This window comes from Gambusia affinis, linkage group LG06 (genome assembly GCF_019740435.1).
Source record: "Gambusia affinis linkage group LG06, SWU_Gaff_1.0, whole genome shotgun sequence".
Lineage (NCBI taxonomy): Eukaryota > Metazoa > Chordata > Actinopteri > Cyprinodontiformes > Poeciliidae > Gambusia > Gambusia affinis.
This window is the reverse complement of record NC_057873.1, coordinates 25,724,811-25,747,478: the sequence shown is the minus strand read 5'-3', so window position 1 is coordinate 25,747,478 and position 22,668 is coordinate 25,724,811. Positions and strand designations below refer to the sequence as shown.

General features: G+C 38.9%; 1 protein-coding gene and 1 long non-coding RNA gene across 4 annotated transcripts in view; one reads left to right on the top strand and one right to left on the bottom strand.

Moving 5' to 3' along the window:
• cadm1b (cell adhesion molecule 1b) overlaps positions 1 to 22,668 on the top strand; it is a 245,223-nt gene that overhangs the window by 63,405 nt on the left and 159,150 nt on the right. The gene's annotated exons all lie outside the window — the stretch shown is intronic.
• On the bottom strand, positions 4,963 to 20,878 carry LOC122832441. The gene is made up of 3 exons (XR_006370845.1): positions 20,596 to 20,878; positions 8,824 to 8,980; positions 4,963 to 5,110 (listed from the first exon to the last, which is right to left on the bottom strand). It is a non-coding gene; the product is annotated as an uncharacterized LOC122832441 (long non-coding RNA).

Below are 22,668 nucleotides of genomic sequence, written 5' to 3'. Positions count from 1 at the left end.
GCCGGTGCGGCCCCGCGTCCTGAGAGGTAAATGGATGAATAGGAGAAGGGTGGAGGTGGTGGTGGTGGTGGGGGGGCTTTATGGAGATGAGGAAGTGTAATGGTACTCACCTCTCAGTCCCAGTGGCTGGAACAGTAGCTCTTTGTGTCTTTTATCAGGGACATGAAAGGGGGACAATGAGCCTCTCTGCTATCAACAATATGGTGTCATTTGAAGCAGATTATCCCTCTGTTGAAGAAGAGGAAAATAAAGGCCCAGGAGACAATGGATGGAGCTACGAGCCAAGGTTCCTCCTCCCATGAGAGGATCCCTCATTCTGCTGTGTCTTATTTCTACAATCTAATCTGCCAGTACTCCCACTCATTATCATCTGAGGAACCAACGTTTCGCAGATATCTTTCAGATACAAAACTGTTTTTTTTTGCATTTTAATGTACTCGTTGAGGAGCACATTAAAGCTTTCTGTTGTAGTCGAAACCAGCGATATCAGACTAATGTGTTATAAACTCTGTCACCCCTTCAACATTTCTACATTTTGTAATGTTACAGCTGTAAAACTCTTTGTATTTCATTGGAATTTTATTTGATAGATTAACACAAAAGCAGATTCCAATTGTGAGGCGAACAGATTACAGGGACAGCTATGTAATCTGAAGTGTGTGGCCTGCATTTTTTTTATTTGGTCAATAGCCACCTTTCTCTGTATTTACAACTGCAAACTGCCTGGGGCAACAGCTTTCCTGAGACTGAATTATTACCCATTCTTCTTTGCATTGTAGGTCGTGCTATTGAATTGTTAGCCTCAGTCAACATTAAATAATGTTTGCCTGGACTTGAACATTGTATTGCGTGGTTACAGTTTGAGCTGAACCATTACATTGTAACTCTGGTCGTAGATGTATTATTGTTCTCCTGCAGGAAGGAGAAGCTCAAACCTGTCACAAAGTCTCTGGGAGGTTCTGAGCTTTTTAGGTCAGTCTTGTGTTCAGTCGCGCCGTTCCTTTCAGTCAGCACTGAGCTGAAGAAACCCATCTCACAGAGCTAACTTTTACTTTGGTGTCATCAATGTTGGGTTGTACGCTGGTTTTCTGCAAAGTTGGGTGCTGACAAGCTACATTTACTCAGTTATATTTACAAAAACATATTCATTTTACTAATTCACACTTTGGACTTTTACTTGAGCAACTTTATTACGAAGTATTGTTGTTCTTACGTGAGTAAAGAATAATAATAATGGACACTTGGCTTGTTTTAACCAAAAATTCACCGGTTACAGACCCACACCTGCACTTTCTGTTAGCTTCATAAGTTTTACATTGGAAAAAAACCTACTTAGAAAAATATTCAAGTATTGCCTGACTTTGTTATTTGTATGAATCATTTTCACATCGGCCCTTAATGCACCAACATTTCTATATAACTTTATATTTAGATCCGTCTGATAATGTATTTTTTAAATATTACGTGGTCAGTTACTTTTTACCAAACACCTTTTCTTTGTTACTCCTACTTGAGCCGTTTCTTGGATGGCTGCTGTTAACTTGAGTAAAAACATGTGAACGTAGTTCTACTCTTCTTTATGTTGCGTTCTCTACCCACCCCTGGTTTTCTGCTACACATAGTAATTCTGTTGGCCTCATCAGACAGGGGATCCTTGTTACACATGGCCGGGGTGTCGCCAACATAACTTAAGGTAACCACAAGTGAAACTTCTTGTGGCTTTTGTTGCTGCTCTTCCAAAAAGGCCAGATTTGGGGGAGCCAGAGCCAGTCGTTATCCAGCTAACAGATTCTTCCCCATGAGCTGTAGATCTGTGAAACCTCTCCAGTCTCTCAGCCCAGCTTGTTAGTTTAGGTGGAAGACCACATCTCGGTCAACACTTTTTTTAATTTTTTTTTGTGATGATGGGTTAAACAGCGCTCCATGTGATTCTCAAAGCCTGACGTATCGCTTTAATACCCAACCGTACTTTAATAATTGCCACACGTTATACCCCAATCTGTATGGTGTCGGGAATTTCTTTGGTCGTGACGGTGAACTCTGAATCGAACAGGACGAAATGTTCACACCAACTACTTTTAGTGCTTTGAATCCAATAAATAACTTGCGATATTTTGTTCCATATAGCTAGATTTTTCTTTGCTGACCTTGAACTCTTGTCTCTCCTGTACAGTAAACTTGTCTTGTTGCCGTGGCATCCGTCTTTTATCTCTTTGGCTTCTCGCCTTTGCGTCTTCCTAGACAGAGGGGAACCCTGCATTCTTCCTTTGCCCTACAACAAATACCAGCTCGGCAAATCCTGGATCTTACATACACTGAAGTTACAACTACTTTTTTCTTTTCTTTTTTCCTATGGTTGCAAAGTCTCAGCTGTTGGGTTTAATGGTGCTGAACCATTAGTTAATCAGCCGCAACGTTACACAATGCCAAACATAAAGCCTGAGTCGTAATGAACCAACTTCCACCTCTGGAAGATTAAGTGCTCCTACAACAGATGGCGTGGCCCCCGAAGAGCCTGGATCTGGAAATCACTGAGGGAGCCGACTGAGGCAGGAAAACCCCACAGAATATCGGCTGCAAACTCGAGATGTATAATTCACTAATTCTGAGTTACCTTGGAAAACATTGTGTGGGAGCTGTTTCTGCTTAGAAAGCAAATTGGATTTGATTTGGACAGTTTTCGTTTTTTGAAGGTCCGGGTTTTACACAATCGCCTCAATGACAACATGGTTCAGCTTGGATGAATTGAAGGCTTATTGTTATTATTATTATTATTATTATTATTGCTTTTCCTCTACAAATGGGTTTGATCCTCTTCTGCTTGGTTCGGTCTGCAGTGAAAATGTTTAAAATCTTTCCTAAATGGATTGGTAAATACTCTGATCAAGTGATTTTCTTAACCAGGAGATTGTACAGATTGAATGTTTTGCGACAGCAACAAGTAACGGAATGACTAATGCAAAACTCAAACAAGCTCTGCTTCACTGACTTGGGCATTTTAAGTTCATTTTAGCTGTTATTGAAATTTGTCTCCAATAAAATGATAACAGCCACTGGAACATTTTGCAGTGGGTAATATATCTCTTTAAAACAACTACATTTTAAGGGTGGAAACTAGTTTTATAGGCTTATATGTGAAATATGTTTAAGCCTCCATCAGCCTTTTTTTCATAGTTTTGACTTTTTGTCTGATTTATGATGCACTTAGCTGAGTCTGTGAAGTTGAACTTGATTGTTTACATGCCCTTTTTTTCTGCAACAGAAAGAAGATAATCCCTCTATATTATCTCTTTATAATGTGCCACAGACTTTGAAAACCTCATTTTCTCTCTAAATTCATTCAAATAAAATTAACAGTTAATATCTTACCATTATGTCCTTATATAAAGAAAAAAAAAGCAATGTACAAATACCTTCGCATCAAATTTTATTTTATTCATCTGTAATTTTTTTTACTTATTTGTTTACTGACTTTTTTTACTGTCTAGTTAATAAATTGGTTACTCATTTCATTTGGGGGTTTTTTCTGTTCAAAATTGATAAAATGAGTGTCAAGGATCAACACTGGAGGAATATTTTGATTCTGTTTCTGTGTAAAAACGATGCTGCTTTACTCATTTTGAAGGCAAAGGTTGGCATTTTTGGAGGTAAACTAAAAACAGTCGTGGATTCCAACGGCATATTGCTGCAGAAACTCATCAGTTCACCCTTTCCACTGCTCTGATTGCTTGTTTGTTTATTCATTTGCAAAAGGACAATGCACATTAATTGAGAAGCCTATTGTTAGAATTAGAGCGTTATTCGTTGTGTCAGTTTGGACCAATCAGCCTCTGTGGAGGCAGAAGATAAACAACACATCGTGACATTAAGAGCCTTGGCTACCGGAGAAAAAGCTCAAGAAGGACTGCAGTTAACAACTTTTAGGTTTTGTAACTAACATTTTTAATGGAAACATAACATGTAAGATAAGAGAGGGAAAAAAAAAATGCACACGGTGTCCTCTTTAAATATTTATCTTCTGACCTTATCCATAGTCAACATGTAGAAAATTAAAGACCATCCTTCCATGTGACGGCTTTTCCCCCTGAGAGTAAAACGCTCTTTCAAAGTCAAGGATGTGGTGTGTACCAAAGTGTAGCTCGGGTTTATTAATCTATTAAAGGCAAGCTATTCAAAAACCTTGGACTTCATGTTATTACGTGTCCCTTTTGACTATGTGACCCAGAATGTTTTCCCCCTGGATCGTACTTTTCCCAGAACCTTGCATTTTCCCCTGTCCATCAGTTGAGGCAAGTGTGGTCCAAAAGTGGGCCGTTCACGCAAATGACATCCACTGACACACTCCTGTGAGTTTCAGGGGTCTGGAGACGCAGTTCTCCACACACAGAAACAGTGGAGGCCAGGGTACCATAAAAGAGCAAAACAAAGAAATCAGATCATTTTATTGATGCATTTGAAGTGAAACACCGTGAAACCCTTCATGTAAAACACGAGTCAAACAAAAAATGTCCGTTAGGAGTAACGTCATTTGGATGAAATCTGACTGCTTTTACTCATATAACGTTGATCCTCAATTATTATTCTTAAAAGTAACAGATCGAATGCACATACAGAAATATGTAATCCAATAAAATGGATAGTTTGAGTATATGTTCTTTTTAATCCTACACTGTAAAAAGAAAATGGGTGATCCAACTTTAAAAAACTCAATTAATGTCACGTGTAATCAAATAGAATTTATCCAGGTAACTATATTACATTCAAAAAATGTAAATAAAGTAAGGCAAGGTAATGTCATTTCATTTATATAGCACATTTTCAGCAACAAGGCAATTCAATGTGTTTTACACCAAAAAGAAAAGTAAAAGTATAAAACTACATATTGGTAAATTTGACAAACTTAATAGGATCACATGTAACAGATTAGCTCTTTTTATTATTTAATTTGGGGCTCCATTCTCTTTCTTTGGTGCAGTTGAATGCATTTTGCTTCAGTTTATGCTGCAGACTGAGTATTCAGTCTCTGTACTGAGCAAGCTTGCGGTCACGGTGAGAAGGAATAATCCGTTTTAACACGACGAAACCTCCAGCAAAACCTGGTCTGGTGAAACTGGAAAACAAAATCATACGTCCAAAAGGTATTTAATCTCTGCTAGGGCTGTGAGATAACATCAAAACTGGTTTCCTGCATTGAAAATAAAGATTTTTCGTGACATTCTGTGGAGTAGTCCTTTCAGAGGTTGCGTAAAATTAGTTTTGGTCATAAAAACAAAACTTCATCCGAATCAAAACTTTGGTTTAAACTCTCGAAAATTTTAGTTGGAAAAAAAAAAAAAAAAAAGTTTATCCTGGCTGTGACTCTGGAGTGTGAAATGTAAAATACGCAGGTTGTAATTGTAAGTCTAAAATTGTGAGGTGACATGTGGAACGTGTGCCTGAGCGAAGAGAGAGAGAGAAAGTTCATGTAAAGAAACTAGTTTAAGAGGAGGGGGAAAAACAACATGAAAACAGCCAAAAACAAATTATTGGGATCAAGCCAGATGCTTCAGGTCTCCATAGAAACTCCGCACACTTCACACACTCGTCTCTCTCTCTCTCTTTTCCATCTTTTCTCTTTATTTTTCTTTCTACAGTTCCCGAATAACTTAATTAAAGCTAAGGCAGGCGACCATGCTGTGAGAGATGACGGGAGGCCTGAGATGATTTGTGATGGATTACTGCATTTTATCTTCCCTTTATTTACTCGGTGAAAATGCACTGAGGCTTGATACAAAACAAAACGAATGTGTGATAAAGAGTGCGGGTTTTTTTGTTGTGCGTGTTTGCTCAAAATGACTTGGGGGGGAAAACAACTCTTTGCAAATATGAACAACACTTTTTTTTTTTAGTCCATATATATTTATATGTATATAATCCTTGTGTTTGTTTTGAACTGGTGTCCTGCTGTCTGCACAGATAAAAGTGGTGGCAGCAGCAGTAGGTACCTGTAAAAAGCTCCACTGCTGAGCGCCAGTGATAAACACGGCTCTTAATTGGATATCATGGGGGGAGTAGAACACATCATCTTCACTTCAACTGATTAATTAGCAAAGTTTGCCTCTCTGTTTATTCTCCCCTTTTCCTGAGCACCATCTTGACAGCACACAAGGTTATTCTAACACAAAGGTTGGCGTCAAAATTAAGAAAAGTCGAGCCGAGATGGCCAGTGCCGGGGTTACGAGCGGTCGCGTTTTGGTTTCCTTACATGCTTTTGGAGGCTTCGGTACAAGGTCCTTGACATTTTTTGAGCAAAAACACAACAGGATCACGGTACCAGCGCACTCTTCTCTGACCTGCACTCAGAGCAGCTTTTATTGCAGACTAATTAGGAGCGGAATGAGAAAGTTAACTCCAGTCTTCGTCTTCTCTCTTCGGCTAGATGGTTTGTGCGAATTCAAAATTAAATCAACTCCCTTCAAAGACGTAATTCACGGCTCAACCTGGCTCTACCCCAGAACACGTAACGAACTGAGCTCATACAAACTGACAGCGTCTTACAATTCATTAAAACACACCAAACTCTACACAACAATATTACGAGGTAGTTGGTAAAGTAGCAGGGTCTGTATTGTAAATTTTCTCCTCCATTTACTCAACGCTACTCTGCTTAAAGACATTTTCAGACGTCCAACAGATTCAGATTTGCTTGAATATATAGATTCTAGTAGCCCATTGTCACAAACTCGTGTTTTCCATGGAATGCCATTCCAGTAATGTAGCGGTAAAGCTATCAGTGTCTTGGGGTGCATTCACACCAGCCCTGTTTGGTCCGCTTTAATCAAACTCTAGTTTGTTTGTGTACAAAGTCCGGTGTGTTTGGATCGGTGTATGGATTCACATTTAAAATCTGATGCGTATCTACAAAGCAAACTAAAACCCTCTGTTTGGTTGAAGCGAACTCTGGCATGATTCGAATGCAAATGTGAATGCCAAAAGGACCTGAGACCGCGGCAAAAGCATTCTGGCTAGATACAATCAAAACCAAAGCATGAGTCTAGTGTTAGAAATGGGTTGTGATCAAAGGCAAAGGATATATATAACCGCTAAACTCTTACACCACTCCATTTTGTTTACATCTTGCGCTTATGTCTTCTTCAGAGGTTTTTGAAGACGTTTCCTTCAGTGATTCTCGGCGCAGCGTCGCCACAAGCGAGAAGGTGAACAAGTTCTTAGTTCACAGTGTGGTGTGAAAGTGAAGGTTTCAATTTTGGTTCCCAATCGAACCGAGTCTACCGGTCGATCAGCTGTGAAAACACCCTAAAATGCAGTGATTGTTGTTCCTTTTACAAAAAGAGAAGATTTTCTAACAATGAAGAAAGTAAGCACACGTGTTGTGCAAGTCGTTGATATGAACTGGTACCAGTTTAACGTGTCAATGCTGGAATAATTTTGTCTTTGTTTTAAAATAGCAGTAAAATCCAGTGTAAATGTTGTAATCAGTGTATTTGCTTGAAACCTTAGACAATCTTTTACAACTGTGGTTGTTCATAGTTCTATTGGGTCTGAAGTTTGGAGATTGGCGTTAGTAATGTGCAAACGAAGCTAGCTGCTACGCAACAGGTTGGACACTTGTCTTTATTTACTAAGCCGATCAGCAGAATTTGCTGTTTTTAAAAGAAACTTCCCTCCTTTGCATCTGATGTCAAATCTGCATCTGAATCCATGCAGATTTGACATTAAAATTGGCTGCAGATAACGGGGACACTAGATAATATCACTATGAACTGTGAGTACAACATTACAACAAATCCGAAAGGCTCAACCCAATGAACCAAGCATTTGCAAAGGTTCTGTTTTTGTTATTTTGACTTAGCAGTGACTTCAAAAACCGCAGTGTGTCCTCTGAAGCACAGGACAAAATGATGCTTTGTCAACTTTATCGCAGACACAAAGGTACCATACGTCTTAAACCTTAAAGGTTTGGTCCTCCAGGCAGATTTCCCTTCATTTTTTTTTTTTTTTCATTTTTTTTGACACCCACACACCCTTTTGAAACTCCAAACACGCAGCTTGTTTCAGGCAGTCTTCACAAAACAGCTAAACTTCATCTGATATCAAACAGTGTCTGGGCTGTCACCCACTGTCAATCAGTGGACTGTATCAAGAGCTCAGTCAGTCAGAGCTGAAAGGTTTGTTTTGCTATTTCAGGGATACATGTAAAAGCACGTCTTAGATTTTTTTTTTCTTTTTTTAAACTCCTCTTTGGATTGAAGCTTTAAAATAAAGCGGATGCTTTCAAGCCACCACCAGTTGCTCCTAATTCTGCCTGTGGGTAATGCTCCCGACGCCGGGGTTAGGCTGCAGTCGCCGAGACTTTCTGCCTGGTTAGGGTTCGCTAACCTGAAACTATGAGGGCTCTTGAGTGGTTAACTGGGTCGGACATTTGTACCAAAACAGTGCACCTTTTTATTCCTTTGCAGTGCAGTAAACAGAGCTGCTATTACTTCCTCCGAATTGAACTCAAGACGGCGGAGCCGGGCTTTTGGCTTTGTGGTATTCTCTTTCTTCTAATGGACTGTCTTCAGCCAGAGGTGCTATCCATCACGCACACTACCTGAAGTCTGGAGCCTCTTTAAAGATTAGGACTGTTAAGAGAAGATGGATGGCCCCTGTCGCCGCCAAGCATCATCCCCAAATGCCTAAATTAAATCTAGAAATTCCCATGGGGAGGCTAGATTAGCCTCGTAATAGCCGGCATGAGCCAGGACTTCCTCGGCCCCCTCTCCACTCCGTTATCGTTCCACTGGTATATCTTTAAATATTTATGAAAATTGTGAACATTACCTTTAAGAGTCATTTAAGGTTAGTTGAAGAGCGCTTTAAAGGCGGGCGAAAATCTCGCCCGAGTTGAATTCCCGGTGATGGAGGTGGCAGAGAAGAGCTGAGGGGATCTTTTCCACTTTCCTCTCTCTCTCCCTCCTGTGTTTCCCTTTTTTTGCCCCTGGGAATTAGTCAAAGAGAGAAACAATCGTTAAGGAAGTCTATATTAGATTGACCTTTGTATCTCGGCTTACACCTCTTCTGGTCTTTTAAAAGGTTTGTTGGTCCTGTGGCCTTTTAAAGCCAGTAGTTATGGATGTTTCCTCTCACTGAGATGGTTCTGCGTTATACTTGGAAAGCCTTTTATGAAAGCACCACATTTTATCAGACAAACCACAAAGAAGAGAGCGAAGCCACACAAATTACGTATATAAAAAAGGCGTATCGATCTTAGAATTATAACATTATATAGAACCCTGACAAACGTGGACAAAGATGCAATCGATTCAGTAACGATTAAATGGAAAAAAAATAATAATAAAAAATCAATTTAAAAATTGGGAATATAAAGCCGCAGAACATGTGGAAACCAGTATTTTTGGTTTAGGTTTTAGTGAAAATATCTTAGAGTAATTGAAATAAGACAAAACTAATGCACAAGTAACTTTTCAGCAAGATGTAGTAGGAGCTTGTTTTAAGTCAATAGTTCCTTAATATAGTGGCCAAGAAAGCAACAGTGAAGAACTGCAGGGAAGTGGAAACACCATCGAAGAGCCAAAAGGACAACACTAGTGGAAGAAATATTTCTAATGGAGAAACTGACACACAGGCTGAAACTACAAGAATCACAAATGTTCAAAAAAAATGGACAAATTTGACAATTTGTATAGAAAAATAGAAGATATGAAGGATGTTATCAGGCAATTAGTTGAACGTGTTGTGTGTTTTATATTTTAATACAATGTCAAATCAATAAAGAATAAGTTGCAGAAAACATGCAACATTTTAGATGAAAATCGAATACAAAGCAGATTTTAATGGAAATGTGTGGCGTTATGAACAAGTCTGGGGTTAGTCACTGGTATCAGGGCAAACCAAGTTTTCTAAGAAGTTGCATCACTCCATTCTTACAGTCATTTTAATGAGACCTTGGAGAAACTACTGGGGTTTCCTCAGCCTGGATGGCTAAATATGTGAATACAGATTCATCCCAAGAGTCACAAGAAAAGCAGCTTTGGCTGTTTAGAAATATTTCTCCCTGCACCAAAAACAAAAACAAAACATGAACAGTTGTGATGAGGAAATTTCTCATTAAACACTTTATTTTAAAACCACAGAGCTAATATCAACTCGTTATGCTAGCTCTTACTCTACAAACATCAAAATGGATAAAAAGGTTGGATTCTTAAAAATAAAAAAGACAACTTCTAATTATTCATTGAATTAAATGATTGAATCAGTCAAATTCACCCAAATTCGGTGATATCGATGAATATTTGTCTTTAGTGTTAACCGGTATTTGTTTTAGACTCTACTTTTCATAACTATGTGTAACTCAACATGTTTTCTTGACTGCATGTGATAAAAATCTTGTATGAATGCAGTCTGGACGCATCTGGAAATAGTGACAGCTACATAGTAATTGGCTCAATGTGCTGCTTTGGAAGATTTCGTCTTGCTTTTCTAAATTCCGTAAAAGTAAATTGCTCACGTTTGAGTTTGACTGTGGAAAACTGAAAAGTAAATGCAAATACATAGAAAACTGGTGTCAAATCTAAAGAAAAACACCAGAAAGTGAGTATAATTTTGAGAAAATTACAGTCTGCACTGAACAGGCAGGGAAATCAGTTGGACACAGAAATATATATACATATATATATGATTTTATTTTATTTTTTTCTGAATTGAACAAGCATGCCAACAGAACATGAGGAATTATAAATAATTTGTCTTGTTTAGGAGCTTATTTCATATAGCCTGCAGGCCCGACTCTCTGCTCTGAAGGTTAATGGAAACTATGTTAGAAATGAGAAATCAAAACACCAGTACCACACTGTCCAAGCCGCTGAGATTCATAATGGTTTCCTGCGAATGTCTTTTTTTTATTTATTTTTTTTTTCAACTGGACATTTTCCCTGCATTTAGGGGAGTTGTTTAACAAATAATCAATAGTGAACACTGCAGGTGTTGTGGGAGGCTGATATCCCCAATGCCTTCTATCAGGGTTTTTTCTGTGTATGGTTCTCCAGCTCGCTGTCGATCCTTTTTCTATTTGAAGAACAGAAAACTGCCTCCAATCTTGATTTATTTTTTTTTCTCCACGGTTTTTATTCTAACATTTAAATCTAGCATCACGAACGTCACCCCTGCTGCTGCGGTCTCTGAACCCCGTCTCTCGTCCTCTCATGTCAATGCATCACGAAAAGATTTTTTTTACAGTCTTTTCTTTTCCCCTCCTCTCGCTAGCAGCGCAAAGCCCCTTGTGTATAATTTCTAAGTCTGGCAAAGGTGAGAAAGAGGAGCTTTTCTAATTTCTTTTGACTGTTTTTGGAACCGAGTCACATTAGCAGAATGACGGGGGCTTGTTCGACTGGGGCCATATAACATCCCACTTTGCCTCGGTCCAAACGGGAGTCGTCTGCTCGACACTGCGGTCACTTTGCAGCGGGTTTGAATGATGCAACAGGAATTTTGAAAATTATTTCGCTAATGTTGGAGTCGCCGCCGCCGCCCCCGGAGGTAGCCACACATCCGTTAAAAAAAAAACCCTAATAATCCTGTATTTGATCAGTGGGCCCAGTTTGAACTCGATAAGGGACAGGGTTTGTCCCATTCGTCCCAGTCGTCTTGAAAGCAATATTATGCTGCATATGCTTTAAAGAGTGACTCGGAATAGATTTTAAGATGCTTCTGTAGGTTTATAAATCACTGAACGACTTAAGCACCAAAATGCGTTAAAGATCTATTGTTATTGGATCCGCCCTCCAGACCTCTCAGGTGTTCTGGTTCGGTTTTTATGTCCCACTAATCCGGAACAAACTTCCAGAAAACTGCAAAACAGCTGAAACGCTGAGTACCTTCAAAACAAAGCCAATCTCCGTTTGTTTAGCGCTGCCTTTGATGAACAACGGCACCACTGATTAATTATATTTGATAATGATTACTCTTGATGATTTTGATGATGCTATTTGGCAAAGTGTAATGTTTGCTGATTGCTTGCCATTTCTAATACAACTGTTAACGCTGGTGTGTTTTTATCATGTGAAGCACTTTGCTGACAGAAATGTGCTACACAAATAAACTTGACTTGACTTACGAGTACAATGGCCAACAGTTTTAAATATATAACATAAATTCATGTGTTTACTAGCAGCAGTACATGATATAACATTTTGTCTCATTCCAGTGGAAGATTATTTTCATTTTTAATAAGGAGTTTGAAGTATAAAATTCCTCGTGGTCACCTAAACGTTTGGAGAAAAGAAAGAAGATCACAAGCCTGAAAACCACCAGAGAACAGCAGCATCACGTTGTGGGGGTGTTTTGCCGTAGGAGGGACTGGTGCACCGCGCCATACCACTAAACTTGGTTTCTGAGTCCATTTAAAACGTCAAAGTCAGTGTTGTGACTTTGAACAACACCTGGAACATTTGGAAAAAGTTATACTGTTTAGAAAGTAGATCGATCAAAAAAAAAACAACAACAAAACTATTTGTTTCTAGAAATTCTGAATTTGAGGAAAATAAGAAAAATTAGCATCATGTTTGCATTTATAATTTAGCCAAACCTGACCGACCTAAACAGGAAAAGCTACGTTTAATTTCATGACAACGTTTTTAAGAATTTCACATGGTTTACTTAAATATCTGGTTTCAACTGGGCAAATAGCAGTACTGGAAAGTAAGGAAATGTATACACTACCATTCAAGACTGTGTGTAAATACTACAAAATAATAATAATAATGAATATTATTATTATTATTATTCACATTCATCATGTGTTAGTAATCTGGTGAAGTTTAATCATCTAAAGATCATTTGAGAACTGATTTCAGTCCCAATTAGTCCACATCTAAAAAGCACTTCAGAAATTAGACATGAATAACAACTAGTGATAAAGTTACACTAACACAAGTCTTCCAACATGAACAACAGTCAGTCTTGCCCTTTCAGGAGTCCATCTAAACGTAACCTCTCTCCTCCCCTCCTCCCCCGGCTGCGGCTCGCTCTCGGTTCGCCGAGGCAATATCAGATTTAGAGCCGCCATTACGGCGTCAAGTGCTCGCCACTTTGTGGCGGCGGCGTTGTGCACCAGCTAGCCGTGTTAGCAGACCTGGGCACCATCAGTGTTGTGGGTAACAGGCCAAGATGTGTCAGGGGAGCAGAGTGCTATTATCTGCAATGAAAATCCATGCTATCCTGACTGCTACAATTAGTGTCAGCTGGGGTATTGAGTCTTTAAAAAGAACTCCTGGCCTTTTGGCTCTCAGCCTGTCTGGCTATAGATGTCTCTAATGAGTCATTAGCTGCATGGCCTCTCCTCTCATGAGTCCACCCCATAATGGCACACCTTTCATCTATTTTACAGAGAGGCTGTCGTTGGTCATTAGCGCGGCTCTGAAGTCCCATTACCTTTACGTCAATGATGAATGAATAGAATGCGGCTGCCAAGAACAATATCTTCCCCGTATCCTCTGGTCAACCATGACTCTGTTTTAATTCAATTTCTCCTCCGCCATTAAATGTAATTGATAATTGATGCGGTCGGACTCGGTCGCGGGGAAGACGTTAAGCATTCGAGCTGAAACCGCAGGGCGCCCCGCCGCTCCCCGCGTGTTTACTGGGAGGTGTGTTTTGCTGTCTGCAGCAGGCGGAAAGCAGCAGCAGCAGTTTTGCTGTCACAGATGATGACTTGACACTGATGTGGTCCTCCAGGGAGAGAGCTGTGGCTTCTTGGAGAGAGAAACCTTCAGAAATAATGAAGCTGCTTCGCCGGTCTAAAACGCTGCACAAATGCCCACAAGTGCCATCTCGGCTGTGCCGCTCCGTGTTGCCTCGGCGCCCCCTTTCTCCTCCCTCTGCGAAATTATGCAGCTTTGTATTGTTGCTTTCCCCCCCATTCTTTGTTTGTGTATTTGTTTGTAAGACAGAAGCAAATTGTGAGTGTGTTGCTATGGATTGACAATCCTGGCCAAGCTCAAAGTCTTCGGTTCAAAACAGAGGGCAGAATCGACGGGATTCAGTGGCGTGTTTTGCATAACACCGCCTGAGGAAACATTCAAACAAGCGCCTTTTTTTTTTTTTCAGCGGCGTAGAGTTCTTCCGTTCGTCCAAAATGCAGATTCCCCTGCCCCGCGTTCTCTCTCGCCCTGATGCATTGTATTGATTAGATGGTAAATATGTAACTTTGAAAAGAGAACGGTCATTACGCATCCAGGGGTGTCGCCCACAGTGATTAGGTAATTACTTTAGATTTGAGGTTAATCAATTAGCCAGTTGATTTATTTCTAATCAATAGTCTTGGCTGACAAGCCGTTGCTCTTTAATTGAATAGTCATGTTGCGCTTTGCATAAATTGCCTAAACAATGAAACTATCACCTCCCTGAAGCCACGCTGATTGCATTGCTCTTTACCAAATATTGAAATGATCCAAAATCCTGCGTTAAGAACTGATTGGATTCTTGAAACGGACTGAAATTATGGAGATGTAAAAATATCTACAGACAAATATTGTGGAGATTGAAAATTTAATGGCTGTTTCCAGTCTCCTTTAAAAAAAACAAACATTCTTCTAATATAAATAATGATGCCATTTTTGATTTAGAAATGTTTTAGGAATATCCCAGAGCAATGACAAATTCAATAGAGTTGACAGGATTAACATTTGAAGTTATGTTTAGCCAGTAAGATTAGCTATTAGCATGGTTAGCATTGCTAAAACTACCGTGGGCATGAAATCCATTGTTAACTGATGGCTCACTATTTTGAAGAACTTTTTCGCTTTGCTAATGCGTCCCGTAAACTAGCGTGTAAATGTTTAAACATTACAGAAACCATAAAATAGTTTCTATATCTTCGATATCCCAGTTGAATGACCATTAAAAGCTTGATTGGTTCTGACCAGTTATTGTCACGTCAAAGAATAACCAATCAGATTTCTCATTTGTTCACTAAATGTAATAAAATTCACAACAGCCACATTTCTTTTTTACAGCTACAAACACATAAAAACGAAGGAATTTATTTCCATTTAATGAAAAATATGCATGAGGCACACATTTTTATTTCAACCCAAAGCCCATGCAAATCTAAATTCTACAATCTATCTTCAATCTCCTTCTATTATTGTAGAATTTTTATTTATTTATTTTTTTCATCCTTTTGCAGTGGAAGTGTTTGAATGACCTGTCTGTCGGCTTTCACGTAACTTCATTCAAGTTGTGTCCTTGCTCGGTAGTTCAGGTTTGGCTTGCATATTTCTAAAGCTGCGGATGACCTTTGGACGCAGCACTTCCCAAGGCTGAAACGAAAATGACCATTTCTGCGCGCCTCCTTTTGTCGGGTGGTTTCACAAAAAGGCTGCCGAGGGAAAAGCAGAAAGACTCGGACCCGGACTCTGCGTCTGTCGCCAGCAGAATGCGCAGGATGTTTAGCAAAATTATTTATGGGGGCGGCTTAAATCCCGAGAGATTGTTCTACCTGGAGATCATCCGTCTTCGCTCAGCTCAGAGACGGCTTCTGTTAATTCTATTGACCTGGACAGCTGGCAGCTCCCACAGACGGAGAGCCGCCCAGGTGGACGACTTTAAACTCCTCCCAGCCATTGACCCACGCCCTGCATTTTGACTGATTATCAGTAGCAGTCTGGAGGATGTGTGTTTTTGGTCTCCCAGGCTTTTGTGTGGGCTCTCCTGTCTGTGTGGGTCGATCTCTATGCTGCTGCTTTACTGGCTGTCACAGCTCTGCCAATACAGAGAGAATAACTTCTTAGCAGCACCTGCCGGCTCCAGTCAGATAAAAAAAAAAGGAAGGAAAAAAAGTGTAGGATTCCTGAGATGAGCCATTTGTTAACTCTGTTCAAAGGAACATTTTAATCTGGTTAAAATATTTCATAGATTTTATTAATTAATGCCTTTTTATGGATTTGTTGTCATATTGGTCAGGGACAAATATCATTTTCATCGTGGTTTTAGATGAAATTGGTGGGAGGTTTTTTTACGGTTAAATATATGACATCACCAGTTGTGTTTTTGAAAATGTTTGGTGTTTAATCCAGACTGGACACGTTTACATGCATTTCTAAATTTCTGAAATTGAGCTGATCTAAGTTGGTCCACATATAAAAAAAGCTGTGAAATTCCCATTTGCAACACTGACTTAAACAGTCACCAACTTTACCTCTGGGCCTTTTTTTTAATGATTCAATGACTATACAAAAAAAAAAGAAAAAAAAGCTAGACATTACAATCAGAAAAATGACATTTTAAAATAAAACAACTGTTGGATTATTTGTTCTACTGTTGTCTCATTTAATTCAAGTTAATTCACTACAGCAACTGCTTTCATACACAGATTGCTATTTAATTGGGATTAAGTGTTATTTTTACCTTATAGATCCTGATGGTTGTGTGAAAACTGAAATACCATTTCATAAGAAAATTAATTAGTAAATTAGTAAAACTAAAGTCAAATTCTACTAATCTAGTATTAGTAAAATTTGTATTCTCCTCGAATACTGATGGCCACCATCCGTATTTCTGATGTTAGCCATTTGAAAACCAAGTGCATCTCAAAAAACTAAACTTTGTATAGAAGTGCAATATTTCTTGCCAGTCATCTCAGAAACCGAATTTTATTGAGATTTGGTACACAGAGTAAAATAATTAAAGCTTTTATTTATTTGTGATTTTTTTTGTTGCAATTTTAATAATTTGCTTACAAGTAAAGAAAATCCAAAATTCTGTATCTCGGAAAATTAGAATGTCACATTAGATAAAAAATAAATAAATTATGTTTTTGGGGTTTTTTTTAGCAGAAATGTCATATGTCATCCCTGCTGCATGTGCGTTTTATTTTTCTACATTTTCCTTCCACTAAACTTTACATCATTGTGGTTCGATCAATCACTAAACATCCAGCTTCTTCTGCATTGACAGTTTATAGTTTTAACTTCATTTTTGGGGTTTTCATTGACCGGAAAAGTTTTCCCTACGATTTTGTTTGGCCATATCGTAACATTTCTGTATTAATCATCACCTCTCATGGGTCTTAGGTAAATGTGCTTCTCTTTGAGTGTGCAATTTATAGAGATGCACCTGGAGAAGTCATCCTACAAGCAACTTTCCTTTTCGAGTCGCATGAATGAAACCGAAATGTGAGTTTTGTCAGGCAGCGAGACGTAAATCTGCAAAGCAAGGTGCGGAGAACGTGGCAACAATCTGAACCCCAACATAAAAAAAAACCTCATTAAGAGCCGAGAAACCTGACAAAGGTTGTCTGAAAGCCGTTTGGAACTGAGCTGAAGGAGCTAAAGACGATGGAGCAGGTGTGCTAATTAGTAATTGAGAACAGGTGTGAGCAGAGCAAAGAGCAAAAACTGCTTCTGAAAAGCAACCGCTGATACAAAAAGTGCAGGGAGTGACTAAATGAGAAACAAAACCACACAGAGCACAACCGAGTAAATAGTTTGGCTACACAAACACACGCTGTGTGCGGAGAGGCTGTGTGTAAAACGCTATTTAGACAAAAATACTCTTAGCACACAGTCGCTACGGACTTATTAATTCAGATTTTGCATTAAGAGCTACAATTAGCAGGATTTAAATATTTTCAGCTGAATTGAAAATGCTTCCTCTTTTACAATAAAATGTCTGCAGTAAAGTAAACATTGCCTTTTCTACTGAACGTTACAGAAAACTATTAAATCCGCTTGCAGTAAAATCCCCCAGATTATATAAAAAAAAAAAAAAAAAACTATATCCATACTAAATAAGCCAAAATAATACCACTGACACTACTGTATATCTCCTTGCATATAAATATACATAGGATTTTTTTCTTTACACGATGGATTAAAAATAGAACAGTTGTCCCACGATTCATATTTCAGATTAAAAAAACTTCAAATGTATACATATTTGCTTTAAATTACTAAACCGTTCATTTATCGGAGCAGTAATGGAGCCTTAAGGAGCCATTCTGTGGTGAGTGGATGTTAATTATTTATGGTAGGAACAGAGGTGACGTCACATCATGCTTGTGTGCAGGAGAAAGGAGTCACTGGTTGCAGCTCTGCAGTAAAAAAGGATTTTCTTTTTCTTGCATCTGGACTAAAGCTAGTCTGGTTCTTCTCATCATCCGCATTTATGTTTATCAGATAGAAATGACCCCTGCTATTGGTACTATATGATAATAATTAGTGGTGAGACTCGATTGAAATTTTTATTCAAGTCAGTTGTGGCGACGCGGGATGGGGGGAATGGGGGGGTCTGCAATTAATTATTTACATTATAGCAAAAGATATCTCCAAAATAAGCAACATTTTCAATTCATAAACCTTTTCTTGCTGTTGAGGTTCTGAATAAACAGACATATGAGCTCAACAACAAAAATGTTTATTGAGTCCCATCTGTTATTTAGGTTATTCAACCATCAGATTGGTGCAAATAAATCATGTTTATTCAGCTTTCAAGTGTTTCAGGAACCTCTGATCATCAGTGGAACTTCTTAGAAAAATGACTATTTTAGAAATACAGACTGTCGCCGGTGACAACGGCGTTAGACACGTCTGTGCTGAACAGCTTCAATAATAGGTAAGCAACTTGCACACAATAACAGTCTTTTCCAGCCTAACAGAAATTGCAAGCGCTGCTTGTGCGTCAGATTTAAGTGCGTACTAGAAACAAAGGTTCTGGGCGGAAACTTTGTGTTCACGCCTGTAAATGCAATCGATTGCGCTCAAATTTTTAATGCGAGTTTCAAATCTTTCCAAATAATTAATCAAAATTAACACATTAAAGTCTTTATGTGTTCTACTACCTGTGGAAATATTATAAAACTTGACTAATTTTGCATTTGTTTTTAATATTTAATGCATTAGGACATTCAGATCCTGTTTTTAGGCATCATATGGACCCGTATGAGGCTAACATGGTGGAACATTCTGATTTTGATTACTGTGAGTAAAAATATTGCAGTTTCTTTGATGTAATTTACACAAAAATTAAAAAAATTTAAAAAAGATGATTACCACTTTATGTATTTGCTTTTATTCATATCTACAATTTCATAAATAATGCCTGGATTATCACGTGTATCTATAACATTTGTATTTTGTTATGTTGATGTGGACTTGAGTAGAAATATAGCACAAAGATCAAAATATATCTGAATGTAGCAGTAGTTTCTAATTAATTGTGTATAATTTGATATATCTACGCTGTTCTGCGATACTGGGAGTATATTTGCTCCGGTTGCATCATGGCCACTTTAACAGGCATGCTGCTCATGTCTTGCAGCTACAGCTTTAAATAGCATCAGATTAAAAACGGCGATGCGTGATGCTCGTTTAGTGTCAACAACATAACTGTTTTCAATACTTCTAAAATATTATAATATAGAATTGACAAAGTATTCAGAATTTTGTGGAAATCAAGTCTGTAAATCATAGTCGATACAAAACATCAACATTGCCTAGAGCTTCCCAATTTTTGGGGCTGATTGTTTTTTTGTTGTTGTTGTTGTTGTTTTTTTTATTTGACAAGTTAGATTTGCTTTTGAGAAAAAGTGGGTCGATGTTTGTGGTTCTGGTTACTCCAAAATTAGGATGAATGCAAAAACTTTAATAAATGGGAATACATTTTTGCACCTATTATATGTGTATGTCTATATACACACAGAGGTGGGACAAAGTTATTGTTTTGCAAGTCTCAAGTCTTTGTCCTCAAGTCGAGTCAAGTCTCAAGTCGGGAGCTTAGAATTTCAAGTCCTTTCGAGTCGTTTTTTGTTTTTTTAAACAATGTTCCATTTGGATGTGATGGTAAAATAAATATCCGTCTGTCCAAGTGGGGTTAAATCTACAGCCAATTTTACATCTGAGCATTGATAAAAACATGTTGCGTGAATCAAGCTGGCCAGAATCACTAACCAAGACACAAAATGACGCACTGCATTACCATCTAGAAGACTCAGAACTACCACACTGCGTTATGTTCAGGAGCCTGAACGTAACTTTTACAGCAATTTCTGAAGGATAGCAAAATTACCGGATTTTGATTTGTTTTCTAGCAAAATTACACCACTTGCAGATGGTATTTCAATGACCATCACGCCGCCGGGCGATCTGCCCAGGGCGTACCCCGCCTCTCACCCGGAACGTTAGCTGGAGATAGACACCAGCACCTCCTGGCCCCACTGGGGACAAGGGTGTTAGAAAATGGATGGATGGTTGGATGGATCCCGCCGCCATTTGAAGAGTCATAACTGAAAAAACTTAATGCACTGACTGCAGTACACAATCTATTTATTGTCAATGTAATTTTCCAACATAGATGTCTTCAAATACACCAATACCTGTCAAATTTTGAATTTGAGAATATGGGAAATGTCTCTGTCCGTTGCTACCGTCAGAGGAATAAAACTAACTGTAATGTGGACACGTTTGAAACACTGGATATACAGCACGACTAAACATAGCAGACAAGTGGAAGATAAGCAGTATCACCAACATAACCCAGAGTTGCTAACACGATGTTAACTAGTCACTCATCTCATAGTAGAAGAAAAGTACCGCTTACTGTTCTTCATGCAACTTCAAGTGCTGAACAGTTGGAAGTTGTTGTATCTCCATCTGAGATGCTGGTCTAGCAGGTTTTGCAGGTTTCACTCCGTTTTTAGTTGGATATTTCATGACTGATGCACCCAAAAGAAATTGCTCACAGGAGCATATCTGCTTTCGCCTCTCGTTCCCCCACTCCCATCCTGTTCATTTGATTGGTTGTGCTGCAGCTTTCGCACACATACGTACGGAGTGTGGAAGAACAGAGGGACGGTCTGCGCCTGTTAACACAGAATGAGTGAAATGAATTAATGTGGCCACTTCACAAATAATGTGTTTTAAATTCTAAGACTTTGTGTGAAATATCAAGTCTTTTCAAGTAAAGAGCTTCAAGTCAAGTCCCAAGTCAAATGGTGTGAAAGTTAGTGAAGACGGAGTCTTTGAGCATTATTTTCAAGTTAAGTCTCAAGTCTTGATTTCAATGACTCGAGTCCAAGTCATGTGACTCGAGTCTCCAGCTCTGTATATATATATGTTCTTTAAAGAGGCAGGATTGTGTAATATTGACTTTCTTAAGCTTTACATTGTGCTATAATGTGACTCCTTTCTCAAAAACACACCTGGAGTGTTGCTTTGATTCTTAGATGTGTGTTTGAGAAACACCTTAGTAGACCTAGCTCCACCTTCAAGAAACAGCTCCTCCTCAGAGCTGCAGTTTACAAGCTTCCAGGCTTACACCTCACAATGCTGCCCCCCCTCATAATAGGAGTGCATTTCTGGTAAAAATGTTGTTAAAGGGTTAACAGAGGAGCGTTGTTGTGATGACTTCCTGAAGATGGAGTTTCTGAAAGAGCAGGAGTTTTTAAAGCGACAGACGCCCAATTTCAGGGCATTAAATCACAAGATTAAAATTTCTTTGAAGTCATATTTGACATATGTAGCATTTTTTTAACTGAAGTTAACATAGCTACTTGATTGCACTATAAAATACCACTATGTGCCTGGAAAACACATACTACATACCAGTGACGTGCGGTCAGGGGAGGCAGGTGAGGCAGTGCCTCACCTGCCATCATGAAAAGAAAGAAAATATATAATCATAAAGTAATTTAAATTGTTATATTCGTCCGGTGGTTTGTACTAAAAAATATTTATTTTTCATGTAGCTTCACCAATTTCGATTTTTATTTGTTCAAAATCGCTGAATTTTCTTATTTTCCCATTCAAATGCTTGGAAGCGATGCCGGTGAGGCAGCAGCGAGCTCTGCCTCACCTTGGATTGCGCAACCCCTGGCTCTGCGCTGGCTGCTAAGCGGAGAGAGCATGTTGCTGTACGGCGTCAATAAAATGGTTTAAACAAATTTAATATGTGAACTTATTTCCAATAATTTAGCTTATGTATATAATGTACAGTGCTGTTTGTCACCAACTGTGTTTGTGTAACGTGTTTCGTGTAATGAGCGATTATAAACGGCAGAGAACAGGTTCGAGGTGAGGCAGGCAGTTCTCTTGCCTCATGGCAGGGCGCCAAGATCCCAGACGTTCGTCTTGTTCACTCCTCAACTGCCGAGTAAGTGACAGCGAGCTAGGCTAAACGATTCGGGAAGCAAGTCAAGTGCAGCGATAGATTATAATAGAGATAGTGATTTTTTTCCTCTCGCTTATCCCGACTTTCGACATGGATGACTACATTACAACACTAAAAAAGTTTTCTCAAGTGGACTTTCAATCGAAGCAGGAGATAATATGTGTGTTTTGTGAGCTACAGTTTGTCTGTGTAAGGATGCAGAAGTGAAACATAACCTGTAAACTGCTGTCAATCTATGCATCTATTTGCAAATCTGATTCTGATGACGTCAGTGCCTCACCAGCTATGAACCTCACCGCACGTCACTGCTACATACTGCACCTTTAAGCCAGCTGACAACAAGTGTGCAGCAACAGGATGGGGGGGTGGCAAAAACTCTTTTACTTCTGGCACCTTCTGACCAAAAACCTCAAGAAATGTTTCCTTTTTGTGTGTGTGTGTGTGTCTGAAACACACACACGCACACAGGCAGTTGATTTATGGTAGCTCAGGCTCTTTTTAATT